The sequence below is a fragment of the Rattus norvegicus genome, chromosome 18 (assembly GCF_036323735.1).
Source record: "Rattus norvegicus strain BN/NHsdMcwi chromosome 18, GRCr8, whole genome shotgun sequence".
In the NCBI taxonomy this organism is placed as follows: domain Eukaryota; kingdom Metazoa; phylum Chordata; class Mammalia; order Rodentia; family Muridae; genus Rattus; species Rattus norvegicus.
The window spans coordinates 51,996,525-52,014,484 of record NC_086036.1 but is presented as its reverse complement, the minus strand read 5'-3'; the positions used below and the strand labels follow the sequence as shown (position 1 = coordinate 52,014,484).

At 42.4% G+C, this 17,960-nt stretch overlaps 1 pseudogene; it reads left to right on the top strand.

The window, feature by feature from the left end:
- The first annotated feature begins 744 nt into the window (after window positions 1-744).
- Rps9-ps6 (ribosomal protein S9, pseudogene 6) lies at window positions 745-1,324 on the top strand (annotated as a pseudogene).
- The last annotated feature ends 16,636 nt before the right edge of the window (window positions 1,325-17,960 follow it).

Sequence of the window (17,960 nt, the reverse complement as noted above, 5' to 3'; positions counted from 1 at the left end):
TTTCATCTTTAAGCATTTTTTCTAATGATTCTATTCTTAGAGGATTTCATAACATACATAACATGTATTTTGATCATATTCATTCTCTATTTCTACTGTGCCCTAATTCTTCTTGGATCTCCTCAACCTCCTTCTCCTCCTCCTAACTTCATGCTTGCCTCCCCCAGATAACCCACGGTGTCTACTTCATGCTGCTTATGTATGCATGGGTGTGGGGCAACCCACCACGATCAACCTATTGGGGGCCATACCTTAAAGCAAACTGTCTTTCCTCTAGCAGGCATTAATTGTTGATAACTTCTCAGTTGTGAGTAGGGGCTCGTAAGTGCTTTCCCTAATCATCTTCACATCTTTTAAAGATATTTATTTTAATCTTCAGTCCTTTAGAAAAACGTATTTTTAGTTTAGTAGGCAAGTAGTTTATTTTGCCTGAAATAAATTTTCCTCATTGTAAAATAATGGTGGATTATTTTGGACCATCAGGTAAATGTTGAAAACATTGAATCCCCTTATAATCTTTCTATACAGTTTCTTGTATTTATAGATGGAGTTGTTCTTTTGCTGACACTTGTTAAGACTTACGGTCTTTTATCAAAATTATAACTTTAAAATGTTATAACTAAAATATGATGAGTTAGGAGTTTCATAAGAAATTCTCTTTCTGGTGCTGGGTGGGGTGTCTTAATTAGTAAAGTACTGGTCACGGCATGAGTTCTTAGGAGCAGTGGGCCTAGCGAAGTCAAAATGCTGGTTGCCAGAAGCTGGGTTTGTCACAAAACCTATGTGACCCCACGGAGACCCTTCCAGAAATCTCGTCTCCACCAGGAGCTAAAGTTGATTGGAGAGTATGGACTATGGAACAAACATGAGGTGTGGAGGGTCAAATTTACCCTGGCGAAGATCTGTAAGGATGCCCTGGAGCCATTGACGCTGGACGAGAAAGATCCTTGGCGCCTGTTTGGAGGCAACGCTCTGCTGAGGTAACTTGTTCACCTTGGGGTGCTGGATGAGGGCAAGGTGAAGCTGGATTACATCCTGGGCCTGAAGATTGAGGAGAGCCTGGAGAGACTGCTGCAGACCCAGGTCTTTAAGCAGGGCCTGATCAAATCTATTCACCATGACCGTGTGCTCATCCACCAGCGTCAGGGTTGGCAAGCAGGTGGTGAACATCACATCCTTCACTGTTCATCTGGATTCTCAGAAGCACATTGTCTTCTCCCTCCATTTTCCTTATGGTGGTGGCCGCCCAGGCAGAGTGAAGAGGAAGAATGCCAAGAAAGGTCAGGGTGGTGCTGGAGCTGGTGACGACGAGGAAGAGGATTAATTCATACCTTGCTACACTAGAAGATTGGTTTTCTAGTTGACAAATAAAACAGAATTGATACTTGGAAAAAAATTAGTAAGGTACTTACCAGAAACATATGAGAACTTGAGTTTGGGTTCCAGCACCTCCGTAAATATCAAGTCCAGCACCTTTATTCTCAGCATTCTGGTGAGGCACGGACAAGAGGATCCTTGGAGTTTGCTCTCCAGCCAATCCAGCCAAATCAATGAACTCTAGGCTCAGTTAGAGACTCTGTCTCAAAAACAGAGGTATGGAGTTGAGGTGGAAGACATGTGATGTCAACCCGTAACCTTCATAAGGCCATGATGTGTGCACATAAATGTGTTCAGACCCACACAAACATGTACATATGTATGTAGACATCACACACATGCCAGAAAATAAAAAGGACAGAAAAAGAAAAAAGTTCTTTTCTCTAACAATGGCTCCAGCTTGGTCTTACTGACAGCATGCATAGTCGTGCTTGTGGACATGCTTCCCATGAGGACATACGTAACACGAGTTGTCACAAGCTATTACTTCTGCCTTGTGATAGAATGAGGGAATACTGTCCCATTCTGAAACCGTGTCTTGTATGCAAGGTCCTCTGTCCCAATTGTACATACATGCGTACTTTAGTATCTGAAGCAAAAGGCATTTCACCAGCAGATGGCTAAACCAAGTAGTTAGTGGGTAACGCTAGAATCTTATTGAAATGTTACTTAATGATGGAGATCAAAGGACAGATGAATTGATTTCAGATTGGTCCTTTGGTTTCCCTGTGTTGTCTTTTTATCTTCTAATTTGATTTTGTTTAACAGAATCAAAATTAGATTACATATGACTCACGGAAGAGAAGCACCTTAGATATTGTCTGTCCAAACCCTTGTCATCTCAGCCCCATGGCATGAGGTTTGTTTCCCATATCTTATGTGAACATGGCTTCTAAAATCTACACAGGCCAGGACTGGGTTCTACGTCTTGTGGGAGTATTTCTTCCCCAGCCATAACTGAGGATTTATAGGAAGAAGTAACTCAGATCCACCTGCTAGCTTTAATTACACACCCCTACTTTTGTGGAGATTTGATAGTGTCTTATCATATCACTGAGGTCCTAGTCTCAACACCCATGGCTATACCCAAAGTCCTCAGAGTGCACACACAGCTCCCATTTCATGGTGGTCTTGTCGTCTTGACTTTAATGAAATTATATATGTATACATTGTACCCTTATCAAATTTATTCATTTTACCTTCTTAAGTGCTAGCTGCCAGAAGCAGGGGTGTTAATGTGCTGTCAGTATACTATTGTGGTACTCAATTAATGTTGGTAAACCACGTTCCATTTTCCTACAGCGAAGTTTGCTAGTTTTAAAAAGGTTTTGCTATACAGTTGACCTCTTGGGAGGCATAGAATTTAAATTCGGATGATAGACCTATTTTTCCCCACAGAATACCCTGGACCATATGTTCTTCTAATATTGACATTTTACTTGGCCATAACTGCTGACTTTAGTTGACCATTAGCTGGTTGTTTCCCTATTTGAGGCAAGGGATTACTTGTGGCTCCAAGTCCAACCATGCATATCCCTATCACAAGATAGTCCCTGGGGAGGTGAGTATTAGGACAGGGTATTTGTATTTTTATTAGAGGGCAACTGTTTAATCCATTGGGAGTGAAACCAATTTCCATTTTACTCATTATGTAAAGTTTCTTGTGGAAACACGAGTTAATTGGCTCCATATTTCTGATGCGTTTCCACTGTGTTGAGGGACCCTTTATAGACCAGATCCCTTGTAGCCGCCCTATGACCTATCTTTTAAATTCAGATCCACTTTCTTCTTTGAGTTTTCAAGTCATTTTGCTGTGAAGCCTACAGTTTAATGAAAGGAAAATACCATCAGTAGCTTCTGCTAAAAGGGATGAGACAAGTCTTTGAGCTGGTGGACTGTCCTTGTAGTCTTCTCTTGGTAGCCGTTGATGTAATGTGATCTTTTCATTCTATTAATAATATGTTATGCACGGTCACATTCCTGGTTAATTAGACTTACAGTTTTCAATTAACAACATTTTTTGATGATACATTATTATCCTTATTAGTGAGGTCATAGACTATATTATAACAAAGACTGAAGACTCTATTGTCAGCATAATCTTGAAAGAGCCATTTAACTTTATAAAATGTATCTAGTGAAGGGACTTCATGCTTGGCTTGATGTATAATTTGACCCCTGTAAAGAACCAAGGCATTCCTTTCCCTTCCTCATCTCAAAGTGCCCAGTACTTGAGAGAATATGATTTTTTTCAGTACAGATCCATAATGCTGTCAGAAAGTGAAATCCAAATTTTAAAAATTTGAGCAGATGAACAGTCAGATATTCATATTCAACAATTTATCGTGTCTTTGGATGAAATTTATAGTTCTATATGAAACTGATTAACTCCATTAAATTTTAATTATTGTTCTAAAATCAATACTCCTCCAGGCTTCAGGCAATTCCATTCACTCACCTGAATAAAGAGGTAGATTTGGGGTGCAAACACTTTTTTAGTTGACATTAAAAATCTCTGGTATGTGATTCCTACCTTGGTGATAATGGACTGAAGCTCTGAACCTGTAAGGCAGCCCCAATTAAATGTTGCCCTTTATAAAACAAATAATCTCTGCTATGAATTATTGTTATATAATTAAATCTTATTTTTTCTTTGGATAGAAAAAAGTTAAAGCCTATGGTAGGTATTGTGATAGCTATATTTTTTTTAAGTAATCAAAAGTCAAAGACATTTATTAAGAAACAGTTTTAGGGGTGGAAAGAGAGCTTATCATTTAAGAACACTGACTGCTCTCCCAGAGGACGCAGGCTCAATTCCCAGCACCCACATTGGGCAGCTCACGACCACCTGTAGCCTCAGCTCAGGGGATCAGACTCTTTTGCTCCCTGCTCACCCATGTACATACACATGAATAATCAAACAAGTGCACGTTCAAGGGCTGACATGCGCAGATCAGGGAAAGCTTAAACATTCAAATGGTGATGCTGTACAATGTGGATTCTGTACACGGGCTTTTTATGTTACTGGATAACACTGGCTTTCAGTGTCTCAGGAGTCATAGCGTCACCTTTGGTCATTCTGAAGAGCCTCTGTACCCATGCCAGTGGCTCCTGCCAGTTCTAGTTGGCCTCTGCTAGGTTTCGAGCCTTTCTCTTTTCCAGTCCGTTTTTATAGGCTGAAGTCTCAGCTTGTGCGTAAGGCCTTTCAGACCTCACTTGCTGCCGCCTTTCTTCCCTGCTACACAGATCTGCTGAGATCCGTGGTCCCAGAAATCTTCTTAGAAGCTGGACGATGATCTGCCTTCTTAAAACTCCTGCTATTGAGTTGTACTCTCTGCCCAAGAGTGAGAAACTATCTTTCATATTCTATCAAATGCCTGGGAAGGAGGCTCTGTGTCCCTTGCAGCAGGAAGTGATTAGAATCCCTGAATCAGAGTTTCCTCTGTAGCTGGTCAATCTGCCTACCTGGTTCAACTGGTGTCAGGAGATGCTGGCGTCCTGTGACACCCACCTGATGCTCCTGTCCCTGAATGAGGAATTTCACAGACAAATGGATAGTGGCGGGCAAAGAGAGGGAATTTATTAAGGAAGAATACACTTCCAAAGAAGGAAGAAAGCAGGCCAGACTTGAGAGAAAGTTTGGAAGCTCGAATGGCCTTGTAATTTGTATCCGAACTTACTGAAGTGTTCCAGCTTACTGAATGGGTGATCTAAGCCATCGTGAGAACTAATGCAGACTTCAGAGATCTCAGACTGAAATACAAAATCACTTAAAAGTACTATATTAAATGTATAGGTGTTTCACCTGCACATATGTCTGTGTACCATGTATACATGTCTGGTACTCATAGAGGTCAGATGAAGAGTGTGGATCTCCTGGAACTGGAGTTACGGACAGTTATGAGCTGCTATGTGGGTGCTAAGAATGGATCTGGGTCCTCTGGAGGGGCAGCCAGTACTTTAAACAGCTGAGTCATCTCTCCAGTCTCCAAACCTCTTTGCATTTAGTAAATAGCAAACAAGTATAGATCGTTTGGAAACCTCTATTTCGCTGGGTTCTATTTCTTACTGTATATTATATAAGATGGTAGGTTTCAGTATGCTGTAGAAGGAACTTAGCCAAGCAGGCCCAGCCGCTGATACTCCCTGCGACAACCGAGAATCTGCTGGCATGGCTAGAGACTGCTGAAGCTGGATCGGGCAATGGAGCGAGCCAATGAGAAAGAGACAGTGAGACATCTGGCTACTTGAGAGCCAATGAGATGCTGGGAGGGGAGTATAAAGTTTTGCGCAATTCCTGCATCAAAGGAGTCTGTTTTTGCCACTTGCCTGACTCCCGGAGTCTCTGTCATTGACTTTGCACCTTCTTATCCTATCCCCATGGGTCTTGATTGGGGTCGCAAGTAACAGTATGTCATTTTCATACATGTATATAAGGTACCTCCATTTTACCCCTCCCCCTTCCTCACAGCCATAATCTCCCTTCCACAATGTATTTTGTGGTGTATATGGACTGGTAGGTTTCTGATTCTGTCATATAAACTATATTTAGCTCATAAAATTATCTCCATGTTAGTCTGAACTTTTTCTTGTTTTACTGGGTGTGCTTAAGCAATACACAAATTTTTTTAATTTAGACTACCATGTTCAGTGTTTGTGGCAAAGGACTCCTTCACAAGCTGATAGAAGCTAGAGTTGATGGCATGTAAATCTTGCAATTTCTCTTAGAATAGGGCAGGGTGCACACATGCGTTGCAACGGAGGGGGCAGATTTGTGCATTTGACCATATATAGTAGATGCCTTCTGTTTGTATGCTGGTACATGTCCTAGGGTTTTACTCCTGTGTAAAGACACCATTACCAAGGCAACTCTTATAAGGACAACATTTAGTCGGGGCTGGCTTACAGTATAAGAGGTTCTGTCCATTATCATCAAGGCAGGATCATGGCAACATCCAGGTAAGCATAGCATAGGAGGAGCTGAGAACTCAACATCTTGTTCTGAAGGCAAACAGGAGAAGACTGGTTCCCATGTGGCTAGGAGGGTCTCAAAGCCCACCTCCACAGTGACATCCTTACTTCGACAAAGCCGTACCTACTCCTACAAGGCCACAACTCCTCATAGTGCCACTCCCTGGGCCAAGCATATTCAAACTACCCCAGTACACTTGTGATTTCCTCACTATCTCACTGCTGTGTACAAAGGTGTATCTGTAAGATTGCATAGGTTGTCATTGTGGCTTAATTACATCCTTTAATTCTGTTATTGTCACTGGCTTTACACTATCCTTATTAATTCCTAACTGTGTTTTCAGTGTCCATTATAAAATTCTGAATGTAAGTTTGGCTCCAGTGAATGGCAAATAGTAATAAAGTGCAAAAAAGTATTAGTCAGGTGTTAGGCCAGTTTTCCTTCTTGAGTCTTGAGTTAAAATAGCAGTTGTATCATAAACAGCCAGATTGGGTAGTTGTTGGGGCACTCAGGACCTATAGAGGAGGTCACTTGGGACTGGGCTTGATGTCACGACAAGACAATGCGATCACCTGTGATTTACTTTTGTTCCAACGGGGTGGTATTACCTAAGAATTTTGCATGCCCAGAGGAGGGCTCTAGTTGTGATTTAGTTGGGCCTATATGCTTTAAATGGTGTGTCTGAGAACATGGGCCTTAGGGTTTAAGTCCCTCCCTGCCCCTTGGTAGATTTAATTATCAACTTGACACAATATAAAATCACCTGGGGGAAGAATGTCAGTGTAGGGCTGTCTATGTTGGGTTAGTCTTGGAGAGATGATCTTAGTTAATTGATGTGGCAAGACCTGGCCCACTGTGGCTGACACTGTTTTAAGGGCTGGTCCCCAAACTATGTACAAATGAAAAGCTAATTAAGCTTTCTTCACGGGTGCATTTATTCTCTCTGCTTTGAGATACGAAGCTGCCTCGTGTTCCCACCTTACCTTTTCTGCAGTGGCAGATCGTAACTTGGAACTGTGAGCGGAACAAACCTTTCCTCCCATACATTGCCTTTTGTTTGGGTGTTTTAGTACAGTAACAGAAATGATGTTAGGACAGTGGTGTGTAAGTGTACTTGTGTGCTTGTGTGTGTGTGTAGGCACACATGCTTGTATGTATGTGTGTACACCTAAGGAGTACTTGGAGTGCTTTCCTTTTTTTAATTTTTTACTTTGTCTGTATGTATGCTTACATGTAGATATATGTACCATGAGCATGCCTGGATCCTTGAAAACCAGAAGAGGGAGTCAGATTTCCTAGAATTGGAGTTTCTATGTGAGTGCTGGAGAGATGAACTCAGGTTTTCATGCTTGTGCACAAGCACTCTTACTCACTGAGGCCATCATCCCAGTCTCTAGGGTTTTAAGTCTTGACTCAATCAATGAATGGCTTCTCATCCTTCCTGAATTAAATAACTCCACTTGGCCACAATTTCCACATCTGTAAATGGAGGGCTGATAACAGTAGCTGCATCCATTTGGTTGCCTATGGTTACAAGACAGGTTAAAACTCTCATTCAGCTTTGGCTCTGGCAGTTAAACATTGTTCAATAAATGCTACTGATACTATTTTTTTTATCTTTCCTAAGTCTGTTGGCTCTCCTGTCATTTATCTCCCATGGAAGAGATGTAGCAATTTTCAAGAGCTAAGTCACCAAGGGCTGGCTCTACCTTAGACATGCGGTATAAGGCTTGGGTGATCTTTCTAAGAGCTGAAACCTTCACATGTGATAGAGGGGCACAAGGGAGGTACAATTCTACGTCTCTCAATTAGAAGTCAAGGCTGTTCTGATGTGAGCAGAAATGATAACCTATATGAGGATGAAATGACACAGATTCAGCACAGACACGTCAAGCTACTAAATGCAAATCTAGACACTATCTCATGCAATTCAGTCCTCTAGGGCAGCATTTTAATGACACTACTCTCCTACAAGTAACTCCTGTTTTAAGGTCCGGCCTGCTGTTCTTGAATGAGCCCAAGACTTTTTACATTCCTCACCTTTCCTGATATTTTCCTATATCAGGAAAACCTGATATAGAAGCACTGAAACAGAACCATATTTCATACATCTGTACCTACTTCTGTGTTTAATTGCTTCTAAAATGTACACGCTCACACATATGCTAAGTCACTTTGGCCTGCATGGGGCGAGTGTGCAGTGTGTGTGTGTGTGTGTGTGTGTGTGTGTGTATCTTAGTTATAGTTCCCATTGCTGTGAAGAGACACCATGACCAAAGCAACACTTAGAAAGGACATTTATTATAAAGGGGCTAGCTTACGGATTCAGAGTTTCTGTCTATTATCAGTGTGTGGCAGCATCCAGGCAGGCATGGTGCTGGAGAAGGAGCTGAGAGTTCTTCATGTTGGTCCAAAGGCAAACAGGAGAAAAGTGGCTCCCATATGGCTAGGAGGAGGGTCTCAAAGCCCACCCCCACAGTGACACACTTCCTCTAACAAGCCCATGCCTACTTCAACAAGGCCACACTTCCTAACACTGCCACTCCCTGGGGCAAGTATGTTCAAACCACCACAGTGTGTGTGTGTGTGTGTGTGTGTGTGTGTGTGTGTGTGTGTGTGTGTGTGTTTTCTAGTACACATATCATGACATATGTGGTATTGGCCAGAAGACAACCTGATATAGAATGTTAGTCCTTAACTTCGATTTATTTGAGACATGATCGCGTCTTCACTTTGGAGTACATCAGGCTGGTCTGGTCTATGGGCTTCTGTGGAGTCTCCAGTCTCTGCTCCCATCTTGTAATAGGAGTACTTGGATTACAGAAGAATGCTAACAGTTCCAATCTTATCTGGGTCTGGGGGATTCAAACTGATATTTTTCACACTTGTGTGATGAAGACTCTCCCCTTCATCCCGTCTCTAACCCTAAAAATTTCATTTAGAGGGAACTACTCCTGAGGCCATAATAGCAGTGCTAATTTCTAAGCAGAACATGGATTTTTTGTTTGATTTATTTTATTCAATGGAGAGATGGTGACAGTTGAGTTGAAATAAAAGCTATTCTTATTTAGTTTTGGCTCTGTGGTATAACAATTCTCCTAATCTTATCTAGGCATCAGAAATTAGAGCATACACATGCGAGTTTGCATTTGAGGCAGGAGGTTTGGTTACCAGTGAATATCATGTCTCCTTCATTATTGCTAAAAGAAAATTTGTTTGAATTTAACATCAAGCAGAAGCACATACTGACAGCTCACAATCCCAGCACAAATATGTTCCCCAGTTATGAAAATATCTATTATCTTCGGCTTCTTGAAACACAACCAATTGTTTTAGCCCAGAATTCTGTAATCTAAAGACCAATCTGAAGGTCTTTAAAATTGTCTTTAAAATTTTGTAAACAACTTTAGATAGTGTGAGCTTTTTTCTTCTTCTTCATTGGACATAGGTAAATGTTTTGATTCAGAGGTCGGCCCTCCTGTAACATAAATAATCTGTCGTGGTGGGAGAAAAACAAGGAGAGCTTTGTGTTTCTTACATGGGACTTAGGGCAGGTGTGAAACATTTCTTGAAGTATTATCCTGGGCAGAGGAAATTAGTGCCTGAATACTCAAGGTGATACCTCATCTCAAAGAAAAACATTTCTACCCTTTTAGACGGAACTTATGTGAGGTCACTCTCTTAACCTTGATGAACTCCAGCATATCAGGGGGGAATGTTATAATTAAAATCTCATTTCACAGCAGCTGATTAGGCTTTGATTCACAATTATCCCGTCTTTCAAAAGCCTCGTCTATCTGAGCATTTGGAAAATGTGATAGCTTCATTATTTGTTATATTTCCAAAGTTAGAGCTTCGGAGGAGCGGCACAAACTTTCCTAATCATGCAGGAAGTCATGAATAAAACATGCATATCCAGAATTTTAAATTAAAGTAATTAGACCATATTAGAATCCCCCCCCAAAAAAAGATTTAACATTCATGTCAATGTGGAGAAAGATGCCCTTCATTAAACCCTCTCTTCCTGCCCAACATTTTAAACTGTCACTTTTAATGTAGAATAAGGAAAATAATTACTATGATCATGATGACTTTTTTAAAAAAGTAAATGTTAGAAAATTCAGTCCATAACATTTTTAGACTCGAGAGATTTTTTTTCCTGTAAATTATTTGAAATTGGATAAGCAATGTATTGAAATTGACACCAACATTCCAGGACTCTCAAAAGTAGATGGCGTTCTTCATCATTGTCTTTAATGCCACTAAATAAAGGTGTGTGTGTGTGTGTGTGTGTGTGTGTGTGTGTGTGTGTGTGCATGTGTGATGACATTGTCTTACCCTTGATGAATGATAACACACACATATATGCAAACATGGCTAACTGGTGCCTGGCTTGGGGGAATCTTCTCAGGATACAGCCCTCTTTGGCTGTACAACGCTTCCATCTACCCCAGTGGCACGGAATACATGGCTGTATCCATCTCCTCCACAGTGGCAGCCCTAGGCTATTGATTTCTTCTTACCACACAGTCTAGAAGAGGGTCCCCATTGCTCACCATGCCAATTCAGCCTTACAAAGTAGAGCTTTCTGTGTCTGTGCCAGATCTTGAAGAAATAAGATTCAAAAGTAAGGTGTGTGTGTGTGTGTGTGTGTGTGTGTGTGTGTACTCATGTTCACACACCTTTGAGTACATGATTACGGATGGCAGTGCTCTTGCATGAGTGTGAACAAGACCGTGGAGGCCAGGGGACAACCTTGGCTGCCATTCTTCATAAGCCATCTATAGTTTTAAACAATTTTTTTTAAAAGACAGGGCCTCTTGCTGCCTGGCATGCACCATTTAGGCTAGGGTGGCCAGCTCAGTGAGCTCTAGGAAGCTGCTGGGATCATACATGAACCATTAAGTCCATTTTTTAAAAGTAAGTTATGGGAGATGGAACGCAAATCCTCATGCTCCCAAGGAGAACACTGGACTGACTTAGCTCTGCGCCTAGGCTGGGAAAAGTGAGTCGATGATTATACCCTCTGCAGTGTACACTGGCAGAAAGGAGTGCGGTAAAGAGTTTATTAACCAATGGCTGACAGTTTTGGAGAGCCAGTTGGCATCAAAGGGATGATGACTTCTTTGAATGCACAGAATTGGCAGCACTCGTCCTATCTGTGTTTGGAGTCATCAGAGTTCCCAGAGAGATCATCTCTTGGGCTGAGATGACCTGGCCAATAGAGGCTTAAGTGAAATGTTATTATCGCCAGTGTCTCTTGCACCTCTGAGAAGCCATGCATGCTCTGTTTCACATGTCGTTTTGAGTAGAAGGATGAAGCTGGTAATTATTCGTTCATCAAACCACTCAACATTTGAGTGTCTGGCTTCAGACAGATGCCAGCCTAAGTCCAGGGGGTGGGTACTCTGAAGTAGAGTTGGGAACAGGCCTAGAAGTTAGGATGGCTGCTTCTTACTCAATCTCAGCACCCCTTCCCCCAAGCTCACTTAGATACAGCAAGGACAGGGGTGGGAATGCTGGGTAAACTTAGAGCATGGAGGTAGGGTAGTTCCTGGGGGTGGGAACACCAAGCCATCCTCAACTATCTTTGTTGTGAGAGGTAGACAAAGGGTTCACCCTCTTAAAATATACTTGATCTTCATGAACTTGCACTTGGAATTGCCCAAAATGAGTGGCAAGGGAGTTCCTATGATGGAGAGTCCTGAACTACCCTGAAGTGGGGCAAGTTGGGATTTTAAAGAAAGTGTAATAGTACCCTTAACATTGTCAGGGATTGGTGCTTGCCCATGGGATGGGTCTCCAGCTAGGCTTCTTATTGCTTAGCTATTGCTTCAGTCTCTGTTCCACTCCCTCCCCGACTTTCTTGTAGACAGAATAAATTTTGGGTGGAAGCTTTGTGGGTTGGTTAGTGTTCCTGTTGCTCTACTGAGGCTCCTGCTTGGCCACAGGAAGTGGCCTCTTCAGGTTCTATATCCCCAATGCTATGAGTCACATCTAAGGTCACCCCATTAATTCTTGGCTCCATCCTCTATTCCACGTTTCTGGCATATCCTCAAGATGGTCCCCCACTTAACCACTACCACCAGCTGCAGATTTTCATTCATTCTCCTGGCCCTCTGGTCATCTCTCCTGTCCCTCTCACACCCGATCCTAACCTCCTCCCATCCTCCTCCCCTCCCTTCTCCCACCCTGTTCACTCCCCCCATCTGCTTTCTAGACTATTTGATTATCCCTTCTAAGTGATATTCAAGTATTCTCCCTTGGGCCTCCCTTCTTGTTTAGCTTCTTTGGGTCTGTAGAGTGTAATGTGGCTATCCTATAGTTCATGGCTAATATGAATGAGTACATACCATGCATGTTCTTTTGGGTCTGAGACAGGAGTCTAGCATGGCTGGCCTCTTAGAGGCTCTACCCAGAAGCTGACTCAAATAGATACACTCACAGACAAATAGTGGATGGAGTTTGGGAACTCTTATGGAAGAGCTGGGGGAAGGATAGAGAGCCCTAAAGGGCATAGGTATGCCACAGGAAGGCCAACAGAGTCAACTGACCTGGACCCTTGGGGCTCTCAGAAACAAAACTACCAACCAAAGAAAGCATATATGGTCTGTACCTAGGTGCTTTCCCACCCCACATGTAACAGATATGCAGTTTGGTCTTCATGAGTGTCCTGAACAACTGGAGGGGGGTGGCTATCCCAAAAGCTGTTGCTTGTCTGTGGGATGTGTTCTTCTGTCTGGGCTGCCTTGTCTGATCTCAGTGGGAGAGGATGAGCCTAGACCCACAGAACTTCATGTGCCAGGGTAGGGGTATACCTAGGGGGTCCTCTACCTTCTTAGAGGAGAAGGGGAGAGGGTTAGGAGAAGGATTGTGTAAGGGAGTGATTAGGAGTATGGCAGTGCAGTGAGTGGAATGTAAAGTGAATTTAAAAAAAGAAAGAAAGAAAAGCAGTAAATTCTAGGATGACCAGCCTGCAGCAATGTTTGCAGGGCGGGGGACTTGGAGAGTGCTATAGCAAATCTGTGATAGAAAGTGAGATAAAAGGTCTGTACCTAGATCTGCCTTCCACAAGCGAGTCAGGGCATGGAGTTTGGCAGCTTAAAGAATTCTGACACATGGGCTGAAGAAATGAATTTGCAACTAAGAGAGCTTGCTGCTTTTGCAGAAGACTGGTGTTTGGTTTCTAGTACCCAAGTTTTAGTTGAAGACACATGCACACATGTGTACACACATGCACATACAATATATGAATACACATACATACACACATATGTAAAATAAAACAAATCTTTAAACAATTTTTGGGTCACAGCAAGAGTCAGTTTCTTTCAGGATTTTAGGCAACAGCCTAAACATGTTTTTCAGTATCTAGAAATGTTACACCCCGTCTTGGGCCCAAGGCTGCTGGGAAAACCCTGCAGTTGCAAAGTTACACAGCAGTGGAGGCACCCTGAGATTTGGGATGGGGCTTATCACAGCATGGATGTTAGATTAATTTGCAACTCTGTGTGTGTGTGTGTGTGTGTGTGTGTGTGCAACTGCTCCAGTTTTTCTACCAGAGGTCCAGCAGCTCAGGATACTGTGTGTGGTGGTTTAAATAAAAATGACCCCTATAGAATCATAGGGAGTAGCACTATTGGGAGTTATGGCTTTGTTGGAGGAAGTGTGGCTTTGGGGTTTCAGATCCTATACAGGCCCAACCACTCTCTTCCTGTTGTTTGGCCATCTAGATGTAGAACTTCAGCACCACGTCTGCCTGTGAACCACCTTGCTTCCTGCCATGACGATAATGGACTAAACCTCTGAACCAGTAAGCTAGCCCCAGTGAACTGTTTTCCTTTATAAGAGTTGCTGAGGTCATGGTGTCTCTTCACAGGGACAGAACATTGGCTCTGTGAATCCTAGGCAAATCAGGCCAGTTGGGCATCCTTTATGTAAGCCCCAGTCAGAGTTACCATCCAGCACTTAACCCTCCTTCTTAAAGGAAGAGCGGTGTGGTTTGCCATGCATGAGAGCTCTAGAGAAACTAGTACTTCCAGGCACGTTTGCCCTGTAAAACATGACGTCGTCTTTTGCCGTGCCGTTTAAAATACTCTTCAACATTTTACATAGGAAAGTCAAGAGTCCCAAGAAACTGCAGAACATTAAGGAGACTGAATAGTGGATGAGTTCATATCCCATTTGGGAAAATGATGGATGATGAAGTCTGTGGGAGGTGTTTTCAAAGATAAACAAAAGGCAAGATGAAATAGAGTCCAGGGAACCCGAATTGTCACAGGCTGTGGACTTTGGGGCATTTGGCAGAAACAAACAGTTACAGCAGCAGACCAATGGAGGAGGGATAATGGGGAGGCCATGGAGTCAAGGTGAAGGGTGGGCTGATTTAACACAGGTGCCAATTGCAAAACTGTGGGGGTAGATTTGTTTTTAATGGCAGCTTAATGGATCCATACAAAACCACAAAGCAGAGAACTTATTAGCATTTTCCATTCAAATGAAATATGGATTGCAAAAAACAGGTGCCAAATATTTTCCAAGTGATTTTCCAAGTGAAGAGGGATGCCCTTGAGAGGTCGTCTTATTAAATGTGTACCTACAAATACCAGGAAGCAAGGACACACTCTCCTTCTCTCCTTCCCATCACTGGAAGGGCTTATTCTCCAAAAATAGCTTCAAGTCGGGAGGTGTCAGTCAATCGTTCAGATTCAATTCTGTTCCGACTTGGTGCCCAGGGGGCTCGGCATGCATTAAAGATATGCAATGATGTATAAAGGGTAACACTTCCTGTCCCCGAGTAACCTCGTCTAGTTGGAGGGAGAAAGACTGATGTCAGTGCAGAGATTATCAAGTGGATCTCAGCAGATCGATACATGGCCAACTGAATTAGAAATTACGAACCTGGTATATCGCGGCTCTCAGACTGCTGTCTTTATTACCCAGCCTTGGCTGTGTACATAATAGTCACCTAACATGTAAAATGGAATGCAAATTGCTCTTGCAGAAATGCTTCACACTGTCTTTATTTTGATCACAAATGCATAAATCACAGGTTGCCTCTTAAATGTTCATCTTGGGGGACAGTGTAACACAGCCCATTGAGCAATTCAGAATGGTTTGAAATCTCACCTAAAAACACATCTACTTTAAGGCAAGGGAAAATTCCTTTGGGAAGACTGAAATTGATTTGTTTTCTATATTTTGTTTATTAATTAATTAATTAATCAATTAATTAATTTAAAGACTCAGATGTTTCTTCCCTGTGTTTGAAAACTGCTGTTTTGCCCATAAACTTCAAGAAGTTTTAACTGAGCATGTGAGACTCAGCTTACATAAAACTTTGAAGAAAAGAAAGAGATAATACTTTTCAACTTGGAACCAGAGAACATTTTTCGGGCTTTGAAGAACATTGAAAACAACTTCCAGAAGGCATTTTTTTTGAGCTCCAGAAGGCATTATTTTTGAGCTCCAGAGCCCACAAAAGCAAAGGCAGGCGCAGGTTGCTTCCCATTCAGTATTGGCAAATGTCCTCAGGAAAAGCGCTCTCTGTATCCTCAAGGACTTTTCAGTAAGGGGATGTTGATCTACACGGATCAACATAGCAAGTGACCTGGAGGGTACAGTCAATGCATCATGAAGAGAGTGAGTGTCCTAAGAATGCTTCTTGGTGCATAATTCTAAACATTGCATTCCAGTGACCCATTTAGCTGTAACAGAACCATCTCAGCTCCAACTTGGGAAGAGTTAATTGCACGTCTGGACCAGGAGCAGCTTGGTCACACAGTGGATGGAAATGTTGGGTGAAAATGAGAGAAGGGCATTTCAGTTAGCAAAGCTGCTTCCCAGCAGAATGAAGCAGCCTCTGCCACACCCTTTAGAACACAGAAGGGCTGTTCTCCTTATGATTTGTCCACCATCAGGGGTCCAAAGAGAAGCAGGCTGAGGAGGCATGCTGGGGGTACCATTGGAAACTCAGGGGTCTACAGCTGCACTCCTTCCTTCATGGTTGATCACACCTCTGGATGCCATTAGATGTCAGAAGGAAGGAGAGAGGTTGGAGAACCTCAGGCTGAGAACTCAAGGACTTGCCACATGACCTTGTTGAAAAGCTTTAAAGTTGGTTTTTAGATTTACTTATTTACAATTACATTACTGAATAGTGTTTGTGTCCATTTGTATGGTGCCTTAGGAAGCCCAAAGAGGCCGCTGGATCCCATGTAATTGACGTTATAGGTGGTTATTAGTAGTATGACCAGGGCACTGGGGGCGGAACTCCAGTTCTCTGCAAGAACCATATGAACTCTTAACTGCTGAGCTATTTCCTCAGCTTTCTAAATGGCTGCACCCAGCCAAGTCAGCTTGGAGAGCATTGGCTTAGAACCAGGTTGTGTGGCCACCTATATAAGGGGGAGAGTAGAAAGCATTGAGACAAGCCGTCTGTAAAACCCAGGCAACGAAAGGAGCTTTGGCCTAGAATGGTTCTTGTATAGCCGGGTCACCAGGTCTTGATTTGCCTAGGGACTTTTTAGTCTTTCTAAGTTTGGAAGAACATGTTCTCATTTTCCCAGAATGAGCCAGTTTTATACCTTACCTCCCAGCACTCTATTTAGTATTTATCATATATTTCTCTTTTCACTTGATCATTTTAGCTTTTAGATGAACAGCATTAAGTAGGCCTCCATTTTGCGGTGTATGGCACATGCAAGTATCAGCTTAACAATGGATCTGGTGTCTGGCCTTTGAGAAGAGCATGTTTGGTTAAAATAGGTGCTCTCTTCAAAATAAGGTGTCTTTGCTCGTTAGTGACCAGGAACAGTCCTCTGCTATTTTGGGTGCTGGCGCAGAAACTGTTGCACCTTTGACTTGACATAATTAGTAAGCTAGGCCGTGACCAGTGATTGGTCTGGGACACCATGGAGCCACTAGACATTGGTCAGCAGGAAATTATGAATTTGGTACCTGTGAAACTGGTGCTGGGAAGACAGGAAGTGCATTTGTTCAGCATTCTGGATGGTCTTTTCCAGGGAGTTAGTTGTTCATTTTATGATATAAATCCAAACCTGATCATCTGATGGCACAAGCAACTGTGTAGCCAACTCCAGGGAGTGGATTGAGGAGCTCCAGGAATGGGAGTCTAGGTGTAATAAAAACTAAGTACTACAATTTTCTTAAGAAACTAATGTCTGGGTGGCAAATGCCCCACGAAGCTATAGTGGTACCATTGACCACTAGAAAACCAGACAGTATTGCCTGGGAAGAGACAGTCACAGCCCTGCTCATTGGTGGTTTTGGAAGGTTGTACCCATAGACGTGTGTAGCCATGGGGTTGTTGTTACTCTAAGGAGGATGAATTTGCTCAGATCAAATGAGTGGTCTGAACTTAACTTGCAATTTTTCAATCGCAATTTTTAATTCTTTTTGTGTGTGTGTACATAGAAAAGTCAACCAACGAACAGCTTTTAAAGTACTGACTCCATTAGCAGAAGAATTTTGCCAATGGCTTTGCTAAATTAATATTTTCTAAGTGTCACCATATGCTGCAAATAGAAATCTATTAGCTACTCAATTTTTTTTCATCTGTAGATTCAAGGTCAGTGGTACTTCTTTGCCA